Source organism: Natator depressus, chromosome 2 (genome assembly GCF_965152275.1).
Source record: "Natator depressus isolate rNatDep1 chromosome 2, rNatDep2.hap1, whole genome shotgun sequence".
Taxonomy (NCBI): Eukaryota; Metazoa; Chordata; order Testudines; family Cheloniidae; genus Natator; species Natator depressus.
Window position 1 is genome coordinate 186,210,425 of NC_134235.1, and position 12,966 is coordinate 186,223,390.

A 12,966-nucleotide genomic window follows, 5' to 3' on the forward strand; every position below is an offset into this window, starting at 1 on the left:
TCTTCCATTATTGGATCCCTTTGGGCATTTCTAGATTTGGCTGTGGGGTTTAGGAGAAATAAAACAGGTGTTTTTATTTATTAGCTCTAAATTAACTGGCAAGAATAAAAATGTGTCCAACAACTTCCCATCTCACGCAATGGATTGATAATATCTCCAGTGGCAATGGTTACTAATTTCCTTTAAAGAACTTTCCCCTAACGTGCCATAATTCTTGGTAAATCTTTCTCTGCTTGTTAACTTTTCTTGCAGCAGACGTACTTAGTGCCGCAACATATGTAAGTCAGAAGATGTTTCTTTAATCATCCTGCTATTTGTTAAATTTAAAGAAAAAGTATCTGGTTCACAATCAGGGTCAGCTGAGACACCATGGATCTGATCAATTTATTGGTCTTCCTCTGGTGCAATTACATCTTTGTGTCAGTGACTTTTGATCTTGCTAAATTTTAACACATAAGTCTTGACATTTAATCAGTTAACAATTTGTCCTCCTTACATTATATAATACCTGTCTTCATAAGTAAGTTAAGACCTGTTTAATACGTAAAAATTGGGAGCAATTTGTTGGTGATGAAAAATTGCCAGCAAATAGTAGCGTTAAGGGAAATAGCTGACAAAATGTCATAGATGTCATGCTGCAGCCTAAAACAAGTGTATACAATTCACAGGATATAGTTTAAAGAAAGAATTAATAAAAACTGCCTTAATTACCAGATCTGGAGTTTGCTCACTTCTAATTCCTGGAATAAAAACATTCACATTGTGCACATTCATCAGAACTGAAGAGATGCCTCTCAGAAGCATTCAGATGGCAGGGGAAAAAATCCTCTTGCAAGATGGTTTTTCTACTGTTTCTGCTTTTGTGAGCACTTGAGCCCAGTAACGGAACAACATCCAGAGCTGCCTCAGTCTGTTGAGAGGAAGACTTCTTTTTTAAATGGTAGACACTGGCACAGCAGGGTCAACTGCTGCAAGGCATCGATGCTCTATATAACTTGCCCTCTCCAGTGGCAGGCATGCTTCATACATTTTCTTTGAGGAAAATGTGCAATCTTCCATTTCCAAGGGACACAATAAATACATCATATACACATAAGAATGGCCACACTGGGTCAGACCAAAGGTCCATCCAGCCCAGCATCCTGTCCTCTGACAGTGGCTAGTGCTAAGTGCCCCAGAGGGACTGAACAGAACAGGCATTCATCAAGTGATCCATTCTCAGTCGCTCATTCCCAGCTTCTGGCAAACCTACACCTACTCTGTGTAGATCTAGCTGGAAAAACATATCCGTACCAAGAGTGACAGTCCTCAAATGTTATTTTATTCCAAGCACTCTCTATCTCCCACTTTATTCTAGGACTATAGCAATAAGGCTGAAAATATTCTGGCTGTAGGCCACAAAATGGCATTGTAAAAGCTAACATTATTTTCTGTTTTGTCTTATGTATTTATGTTGCAAGCACTAATAAGAGAGAGGCTCTAAGGGAGGAATTTTCAAAACGTGTTCACCTAATGCTGCTCCAGTTGAAGGTAGCCAAGTTAGGAGAACGCAAAGTCCTTTTGAAAATCCCACCCTACCCATGTAGGTACCTTTCTTCCCTTGTGGGGGCATTCTCCCTCATCAGTTATGTTCCACAGAAACTATGAAGCCATCAACATGGAGGATGAATCTCCTGAGAGCAGTGCTTTCTTGGCAGCCAGAACCTCTTTGCAACCTTGGAAACTCCCTTTTGATTTTAATGAGAATCATCAAAATTTAACCCCATTCAGAGAAAAATGTCAAATTTGCTTCTTCAATTCAGTTTGCACACATCCTCAGCCAAAGCAACTGACAATAGGAGAAGACGACCAAAAAAACCCCAAACAAATAAATGACATGACTCCCTTAGGCAAGTAGGAAGAAAATTAGATCATGTGATATCAGATTGTGATAAACTTGGTAGGATGCTTATGAGCATGGTATAAATACTTAGATATAGGTATACCTCTAGAGCATATGCCATGTGGTGGTATCTTAAAAAAAACCTCACAGGATATATTTATCATTTGTATTATCATAGTGCCGAGGAGCCCTTGTTGTGGGCCAGGACCCCATGCTCCTAGGCGCTGTACAGACACCGAACAAAAAGACAGTCCCTGTCCCAAAGAGCATACAGTATAAGTATCAGACAACAGATGGGTACAGACAGCCTGACCGGGGAGGAGAAGGAAACAATGAGACAATATTGGTCAGCTGGATCTTTGCAGTAGCATCTAGGAAACTTAGGGTTTGTTTAGTATTCAGAGTGCACATGCCTAAAAGTGACACTATTGTGTCACTGCACATTTTTTAAATTCAAAAGGACAAATTGGATCAAATTGTGCCATGAATGACACTGGTTACAGTATTAGAGGGGAGCTAACCTTCACACAGTCTTAGCTAACACTTTCTAAAACATACTATAAGATCAGCTTCACCCCTGGAGGTGTAACTTCTTTCCCTTTGTGACGTTATACAAGGGATGAATTTGATCTAGTCAAAGTTACACTGGTAACTCTCTAACACACCTATGAAAGAATAGACTCCTTCATGAGGCCATATCTTTCTCATCCAAGCTGTTTTGCTCTCGTATCATGGGGAGTGGAGAGAAGAAGAGTGAGTGTCAGTTCAACTAACCTTTCCAGTTGAAGTAATCAACTAATTGCAGTAAAAACATTCTGCAATATTTATATAGTTGGGCGTCGCTGAATCTGATAAAGGCTGGTGCTTACATTAGGTTTCTTCATCTATTTTTGTCAGGAGAAAAACAATAGCATAGCTTGTCATAATGCCCGTGTCACAGTGACACATTGTCCCCCACCTCAACAAAAATGGATTCTGCCCAAGCCAAAGTACTGTTTTTATTAAAGATTTTTACACTGGCATATATTTTTCAACCCTCTTCAGTACAGAGTTAAAGTATAATAAATAGATTTAAACTTTTCCTTGTAACATAAATCGGCAACTATTAAAAGTGCTTTTGTGTATAGTGGGTTAGACTATACTCTGTTTAACTTCTATGTCTAACTTTAAACCAGTTTATGTACTTACTCCAGATTTATCTATCATAAGGTTTGCATAGACTCCATCACTGCAGCTAATTGTTGCACAGGTGAATTAGATCCATGATCTGAAGGCCATTGTGCAATTCCTAGAACTTTCTGCCCATGTCCCTTTCCTGGATATAGGGAGCTGTGCGTGGGATATGTATAAATATAGTGCTAGGTCCTCATTTGATGTAGGATGGCAGAGCTCCATTAACTTTGACGGAGCTACGTCCATTTACAGCAGTTGAAGATCACCTCTTACTCATGAGCACAGCTGACGTGGGTGGGGGTCGGCATAGACTGAGATGTAGTTGCTCATGTAGCTAGTCCATTACTGATTTATGACTGTAAAATCGGGATCAAGGTCTTGAATTGGTAACGGAAGCAGAATGGTAGCCAACAGAGGTATCACACACAATGGGGGGCAGTCGCTGTGGCTTTGGTTCGTAGAGGAGGCAGACTGATGAATTCTGCATAATATGGAGCCCCTCCGCTGCTTGCATCTGCAGCCCCAAATACAGCAAGTTCCAGTAACCTTATCTGGAGTGTGGATTACAGAACCAGATTAGCGTGTAGGAGGAAGGAATTAGAGCCAGAGTTTAAGGGCAGCGAGGACCCGCAGATCATCTAGTCTGAACTCTTGTGTTTCATCAGTCACCAGCACCATGTAGCACCCCACCCTAAACCCAGCAACTAAAATTAGACAGAAGTATAACAGCCCACAGGGGACTATGTGCCACAGGCAGAGAGTAGGAGGGACCAAGGTGCACCAATGCCTGAGGCCCCTGCAATGGTATGGAAATAATTAAGTGAGAAATAACCAGATGATCCTGGCAAATGACTATCAGCCCAAGATGCAGAGGAAGGAGAAACCCCTCCAAGGTCACTGCCAATCTGAAACTGAGGGGAAAATTCCTTCCCTGTCCCACCTATGGTGATCAGTTAGATCCTGACATGTGAGCAAGAATTACCCAGCTAAACACATGAGGGAGTGAATGCTCAGTGTCACCTCAGAGCCCTGTCCTATCCTGTCACCCTCCTGTCCCATGTCCTATCTCCTTTAAAGGGAAAACAATGGCATAGTATGTCAAAATGCCCATGTCATAGTGACACATCGTCATCCATGCCAACCAATATGATTATATGCTTTATATAGGTGCTATTTCCCTAGCAAACCTGATGTGGAAGAAGAGTATTTTCACCCTTTGCTCTACCTGATCATTTAGACTTATTGATGAGTTGTGCAGGTCTCTGAGACTTCACATGATTTTGACAAAGAGGGCCAGATACCTTTGATGTAAGAGGAGGACAACAATTCTTCCATCCAACCATCATCACAGCAGTCTGTCTTAGGTTTAAGCCAGCAGTTTTTCCTCCAGGTGCTAGCATACAGGAGCCACAAAACGATTTGTGTGTGTAGTCAGGCATCCAGCTATTGTTCTTGTGCACCTCAGAATACTTTCTTTTCAATTTTAATAATTGTATTTAACTTTGTGAACTACAATAACTGTGATTAAAGCAATTGTTCTATTCAGCTGGAATGCTTTCTGGTACTGTGCTAGCACAATGCAACAATATTTAAAATGCAAACGCTATAGGGAGACAGATATTTGCTTTAAATAAAATTGTTTCCATTGGCATTAAAAAAAATCCAACAATTTTCACAAACATAAAATCTGGATGAAATTTGACCCAGCAACTTCTCTTTAATAATGGACATAGATGATGATGATGATGATGATGCGTACAGTAAGAACACCTCTATGGATAGATAGCTCTCCATCTCCAGTGTTTATATTCTGAACTGGATGTGAAGGATTAGCAGATGCATAATATGTTTCAGAAATGCTATTTTTCTTTTGTGACCATTTTCTTCCATTTTTCTTATATTTTCTTGCTCTCTTTTGCTCTTAATGTTTTTACTTTTTTTTTTAAATCATACCTTCATTTCATTCTGGGGCTCGCTTCTACTATAGTAACACAGTTGCATTGAGTAATGTATTTTTGATTCATTTTTTGGGGGGGATGATTTCAATGCTTGCTTAGGCAGTTTCCGTATTTTTTCTATATTTTGAATATTCCCCTTTGACATCATTTTCATTTATGTCTGTTACAGGCCACATGCTGTTCCTGCCTTTTAGTATCACAGAAACCGCTCCAGCTCCACTGGTTGTGTATCCACACCATGATGCTTGCTTATATTCCCTCCACAAACATCTTTACAGTCCTGTGCAGCAATGTTATTCAGAGTGTTCCCTGTGCTTTCAGCCCTTCTCCAGGGCCTGGGAGGTGAACAGGTCTCCCTTCTCTGTGAGACTGAGCTCAGTTAGCCCTGTTTTTCTATCTCAGTATTGCCTTCCTGTGCCTCAGCTGATGAGCTAATTAGTATTTTAGCTCACCCAGCCTGATTAGCTAATTCCATTCCATTCCCTAATCAGACCTCTGTGGTGAAACTAATTCATGCCCGAGTGATCAGAGTGCTGGCTCACCTGCTAACTCCCAGCACTCTGTCACAATGTCACTGTAGGAATTGCTGCCACACAAATTGCATTTTTCTGGGAGTCACTGCACTGTGTCTAACAATGCTGATTCGCTTATCTGGTGATTTCACTAAGAAGTACACATTGGAGTTTTCTAATGTTCCTTTTAGCTGAGGGATTCTCATTAAAACGTTCCTGTTGTTGCTAGGGCTAAATTATGGATTATATATCTAGAATCCCTCACCTAAAGCCAAAGGCAGTCTAGAGCAGGCTTGGTACACCAAGGCCATGGAAATAGGTGTTTTGGAGGCTGTAACAATTATGTAGTTTGGACTTTGGAAATAACTTTGGGTTTGATCCTGCAAATGCTTAAATGTTTTGCTGAATCAGTGCCAGAATGTTCAGCACCTTGCAGGACTGAGCTATTTGAGGTTTAACTTGAAAGCCTTGTCTACACTTTAAATACACTCTGTTTTTGAAACTAGTTTGTGAATTTCATCTGATCTGACTACAACAAGCACAGTTAACGGGTGCCCAGGCAGCAGCTTTACTCCTAACATGATCATTTACATCCACACCTCCTATGCTCCCTAACTATGTTTGTGTCTGTGCCTTCTCTGAAAATCTGGGCAGGCATCCCATAGTGCTTCAGCAATGGCTAAAGCGATGAGCAGAATGGCACCAGCAGCTCATCTGCTGTTTCACTCTGAGATATCTTACCACATAGAGTTGGGAGCAAAGATGATTGGCAGGTCCTCAGTCACGACCAAGAAGTCCTTTTTTTGCTGCAAAAAAAGTGTGCCAGCAACAAGTAGCCGTGAAGCAGCACAGGGCACTGGCAAGAGCAAATTGCTGTGAGCTGCCACAGTTACTTAGTATGCATCATGCCCCTAACTAGTTATCAACTCAGTTTAAAGTTATAATGTGGACAAGGCCTTATACTGTTCTGTTGTGTAGTGATTCTCACACACTACATTGTGGTTTTGGGTGATATTGTACTTATTCCCAACACTTTATAAAACACTACCTAAAAACAAACAGGGCAAAATTTCTTTCTCCAGCCTGTACTGTGATCTTTGTTGTCTATTCCGTACTTTACACGCAGACTTCAGTTAGTGCTCCGTGCACAGCATGAGAGCAAAATAGAGAACTAAGATCAGTATTGCAATCAAGAGATACCCAGTGCAGATCAGAGATGGGAATTTTACCCTCAAGACCCCAGTGATACTCTTATTGAAGTCAATGGTTAAACTCCAAATGACATCAATAAGTGCAAGGTTGGGCCCCTAGAACCAGCTCTGTCTTGATGTACATTCCACTGACTTCAAATGAGCTGTTTATGGGGTGACATAATAGAATTTGGCCTTTAAGGTTTTCTATGAACTACCAGTCTGTTCTTCCTAGAATGACCTTAAAAGGTAGGATACAAATCTACAAGAGGCATTACTTGCCCTTACCCAGGAAAAAATAATGTAAACTTCTTTAAAACCTAAAGCTTTAATAATTTGGCCCTGACTACACCTGATACTGGAGCAATTGCCACCCTCTAATGCTCATTAACTCAAAGCCCACTCCTGGCTTAAAAAGAATGGGATGGTGGCAGGATATTTTTGATAATGTTGAGTCCTTGGTTCTGGAATGAACTTCCTGCCCTGGTTCATCACATCCTAGATTTGATGACACATGGGAAGAAAGACCTGGTTTCCCAGGCTTTATCTGGCAAGGGGGAGGGGGCAGCTGAGAAGGGACCATGAAGGTGATGGAAAGGAGAGTGAATATACTGTGCCTAGAGTGGAGCAAGTTGAATTGCTCATTCTGTATGGATTATATAACGAATGTAGCACTCATGTTTTCTTCATAAACCCTTTACAAGCCAACCCTGATATATACAAAGTATTTGTCAAATAAAGTAGAATGTGTACAGATTTCAGCCCACTCTATTGGATCTTCATATATAGTTCACTTTGATTAGCTGCTATTCATTGTTTGTATGATTGGTCACTTAAGTCACACTGTGGTGTTCCTGATTGAATGACTGAAACTTTTAAAACAGGAGACTGATAAATGATGAATAGTGGCTAACATACTTTGGATTAAAATTATAAATCACTTTTTCTATTTTAACCATCTCTAGACTAGCGCATGGGGAGGTGTAATTCTAAATTAGAAAGAAAGAAATGAAAAAACTAAGTTTATTTTTAAAAGACCCAGGTCAACATATATCTGTATCTACAGCAGTAAGTAGGTAGTATACTATTTAGCAAAATTAAATGTGCAAATATCTGTGTCCTAGAAGAATTATTTTACAAAGGTATATTGCCATCTAGTGCTAGCTTCTGTCCTAAGTCATTCTCTTTTTGTTTGGTCTAACTGTAACATATTCTTGATTGACAATTATTTCTCTTTCATAATTGTGTTTGGAGTTCTAGTTGTATGCTGGGAAGTTTTGACTAGTAGATTTTCAGCCAGAAATCAAGAATGCATTGTCCAAAGCCATTTTACAAGCTTACATAACTAACAGAGTTTAGTCCAGTAACTTTTACAAAGACAGGGGTTGTTGACAAAATAAAACAAATTTAAATTACTCTCCAGAGAGGACCTTTGCAGAGGTTAAACAGAGGTCTGTTTTGAATAGCTGCAGTTGGCTGTGATACCCTTCTAGTCTTTAATCAATGCATCAATGAACTTTGTGTATATCGGCTCTGTTAATGAAACTTCCGGTTCGGGAGAACTGGGACAATGTCTTCTGAAGTAGTTTTTTCCCCCCTCTCTGGCTTCTCTCTGGGGAATAGAGTTGGAAGGGAGGGTGTTAGATGTAGCGCTTGAGTTTTACCTGTTTCATTGCCTCTCTTGAGAGGTTTCCTGTAAGGGTTGGAGAAAAATTACCAGTTCATTTTTATAGCAGTGCTGTGCTGAGGCTGTGGTGGAAGTTAGGAAGCTGACAATCATGGAACTCTTCCAGAAGTAGACTTACAGAGGTTACTCTGTGGTGAAAATGGGTCCAAAAGGAAAGGAGGTATTTTGATTTAGTTGGAGATTGGCCCCACGCTGAGACAATGTACAATTTGCGATTAATTGGAAGGGTTTTGTGAGGAAGAATTTGGGCTTCATGGGAAATGGAGTTCATAGAGGAGGATTCGTGCAATTGTAGGAGCCTTTTGGGTCTCCTTTCCTAGTGGAACAGGCCAGGGAAGAAACTGTTCAGGATTTAAACTGGGGGGGAAAAGTGGTGGCACATTTTCAGGATCTGCCCACAAAATAAGCTTCACCAAAATGAGATACAGCTCACAGTAGATTGTACAGATAACCAAAATATGATCATGTGTATTGCTTGGCTCTACTAGGCTTCTTGATCTTGGCTCTCCCATGGAGTTGCTTGAATGTGCCAATGGACTCTGTTATAATCCTTGGGTTTGGCTTCTAGATTGGTTTAAAAAAAAGTGGTAGTATCGGCCATGCACTACCCATGCGTTGCACCAAAATGAGATGTCACTGAGAATAAAATCTGCAGACCTGTGCCTCCCCCTCTTTTCTCACTTGAAGAATGAAATAATTAACAATGTTGACATTTAAATCATCATCACTGGGGCACCTGAGTTCACACCTCCCCAAGTTATTGCTCTGTGCTCTCTGGAGACTCATGTCTGGACTGGTTACATTTCATTCACATGGTTGGGCTTTCTTCTCAACTGTAACATTTATTTTTGTCCTTAATTGGGATGAAAGGTTGAAATATCAAAACTTTTAATTGAAGGAAATGTTCTGAAAAATTTCAATTCATAAATATCGAAACATTCCATTTGGACAGTTCCAAACTTAAATTGCATCTTCCTCGGCTACTGTGGTGTCTCCTGGGAGTTGTAGTACAGATGTTTGATGACTCCATTCTTCCCTGTGGGCTGAGCAATATTGCATTGCTGATGATGCACCATGGTCATGGGACTCCCATAATGCACCATGCTGGCTCAGCTAGAGGGGAGGTCATGGTGCAACATTGGAAGATATAGCCAAGCCTATAGAAGAGAATGCATATATGAAGCACCTAAACTATAACTCCCATGAGGCACCACAATAGGTCAGGTGAATGTAGCTTAATGTTGAAACTGAAATGAAAAATCTAAACTTTTCAGCAAAATTGACATTTATGTGTAGAAAATTTTGTTTTTGCAGAAAACTCATTTTCTATAAACCTTCCCACCACATTTTGATGGAAGATTCCTGACCAACTCTCCTTGAGACTTATTTGATGATGAAAGCTGAGATTCTGGAAAGACAGGTAATAGCTTCATAGAAGTGCCAGTATGGCATACAGGCATATACCAGCTGTTTCTGAGCCATGAAACTCTCATTCCGGTCGTTTCCTTGTCAAACTTCTGGGAACTGGACACCAGGTAGTAGAGAACAATCAGTGCGGGGTGAGGTGGGGGGCCGGAGAACCCTTTGAATGGAAAATGATCTTGTGTCCAGTAATTGTTTCCATAGCACTGGTGAAAAGGTGTGTGTGTTTTCTTATCATAACCCCTTAATTAACTTTCCCCTTTGGACTCTCTCATTGTTGCTGGCACATGGATCCAGCACACTCACTGAGAAATCTAATTTTATGGATTAATTTTGCACAACATAATCATTAAGATCAGGCTGGACTAAATAAAAACTTATTCTCTTCGTCCTCTCACACCTTTTTCTTTGTCTTATTTCTACATGTCTTAAGTCTGACCTCTAGACTCATTTGTTCTTACTAAATTTCTCTGTCATCTCACATTATCTTTGGTAAAACGTATATTTTCACTAAAGAAAATCAGCATTTCCACCTATTTTCATTTGTTTTGAAGGGAAATTTATAAGTGCACTGATACTGCAATGTACATTTGTTTACAGTACAAGTTGCTTCCATGTGTAATGAGACTGTTCGAGCCATGTCATCCACGATCCAACATAATCACAGATCAATGCAGAACAGTCATGCCCCAAATAAATTCAGGATTCTTTAATTGCCCTACATGCTTATCTTAGCTGGTGGGATGTGAGAAAGACCTATGAAAAATTGATACTGTCCTACAGATTTTGAAGATGTGTAACAACTCTTACTTGAAAAGTTCAGGGTTTAAGCCAAATGACCTGTACATTTCCAGCAAGGAACAAAAGTACCTAAAATTCATCTCCACCTCCTCACAAAAAAAAAAAAAAAAAAAATCAAGGGACGAGTAATGATCAACAAATTTATGAATAGCTCTCAATTAACAGTTGCTCCATGCAATTAAAGCATGAAGCTCATACCTCCCTCTGTTAGCACATCTTCCTGTATTAACACCTAATTATGAATCAGATTGATCCAAATTTATGCTTTTTAAATGATAGAACACTGTACAATTTGTATATATTAGAGGCAGGGGTGGTAGCACTATAATAAGCCTATTATGAAGGTTGCATGACACTTCTCATTATAAAACTCTGTTTTCAGTTGCTCATAACTTTGTTAAACTTTGACAGTTCAGGACACATTTCCCATGTCTCATATCTGCCTCAGGCTGAATTTTTGGAAAGATTCAGCCAAATGGTTCAACCATTTACAAGAATGAGGTTAGGGAATAATATGTTGTTTTGCCTGTGTTAAGCACTCTCAACTTCCCTAGTAAGCTTTCATGAAGGATGGGAAGCAAGAGGTCTTTTACCTCTCAGCCCCAAAGAATTTCCAGAGAGCATTTTCTCAAACTTAGGGCAGCGTCGTTGTATTTACATACATCAAAAGTTACACGAACTTTCTAAACACGTGTAAGAAAAGGTTGATCAAATGTTGCATATGAATGTTAGGAGCACAGATGGCTCCCAGCCTGGTTGTTAGGCAACCCAGCAAGCTCAGCTTGGGCCCAATGAACCCTCTGCAAAGGGTGATGCCTCCTGATTGGGCAAGGGAGCAAGTAGCCTGCTACTTCAGCCTTGCATTGGCAGTAGCATACAGGCTGCTCAACATGTACCATGCCTATACTTGCAGTAGCCATGGTCCTACCTCCAGCCCCCTGCTCCAGCCTGGTTCCAGTCTTATTCCAGCCTTGACTCCTGTGAGTTCCAGTCTAGTCTTGCCTACCTGCCTTATTCCTAATTCTGACTTTGGTTCTGACCTTTGGTTTGGCTCCTCAACCCTGACTCCCACTTGACTCTCGGCTTGGTACTTGACTCCTGGGTCTGTGCTCACCATTACTCTGAACCGCCACCACACCCACCATGCAAAGTCCTGCTCCACCCACTAGGTAAGTCATCCATGCCCTGGGAGTTTACACTGTACCAAATATGGCCCCCATCTTTGTGACAAGAGAAGATTGTGTGTTAGGGTAGTGCATCTCCAGAATTTACCATGGTTAGCTAAACTTGCTTTATGAAGATGCTTTGGTGTCAGACAGAAGATGTATAAAATTTTGTTCTGGAAAATTATAGCTGTAAGAAATGGATACATTTCTGACACTCCTGCCATATTTCTTCCCAGACTAATTCTGTCACTGAGAAATGTAACTCAGCTTCCTGCTTCAAAAACCAGTTTTTGCTGGTCTCTTGAATTGCACTGTATTTTCTTCACCCTCTGTCAGCATTACTTAAAATAATGAATTTCAAGACATTGATTTTTTTTTTGTTTTCATTATCACCTGGTGACAAAAAGGATATCTGAACACATATAAGGGCACAGGCATTTTAATTTCCTGCAAGCAATATTTCATGTTGATCTGGCAGGCTAAATGTTGCTTGCTCTTTTTTGAACCTTTCATTAATACACTGCTAGAACTCTATATCTAACTGCACTCATTCTATTAAGAAGCGTATTGCTGTAATGACATATCTAGCCTGGGAGTTTCTGGGAATATTGCTTGTGTGGTTGGGGCAGAGGGAGGGGGGGAAGGAATAGAGGGACAGGGAAGAAGGAAAAGGAGAAAACTTGCTGGCTAATGCGTATACAAATATCAAAATGTAATTCTGAAATGGTTGCGGAGGCTTGCCTTCCATCTCCAAAATCCCGAGGCAGACCCAACTTTTGTAAGCCTGCCTTGTGTCCCCCAGAAGTCCCAGATTTATTTTTGAGGCTGCAGTACTGTCAAGACAGCATCACCCTGTGACAATGGCAGTGTCGTAATGCAGTGTCACAGCTTCATGACATGATTATTTTCTCACACTGGACGGTATTGCTGTTTCTGAACAGAATCATTGTTTCTTTTCCCACAATCTGGAAAGATAAACAAACAAAAAATCTTTTGACCATCCCTGTCAGATAAAAGCTATTGGCTATCATCCACTCACTCCTTCCAAAGAGCAGGAAGATGTGATTCAAAGCCTGTCAGCACAAGAGATTGTGTGGTCAAGAAAGGCTCTAGTCCTAGCACAGCTGAGGTCCAGATAACTATTCAGAAAGAATTATGACGAATGGCCCAAAACC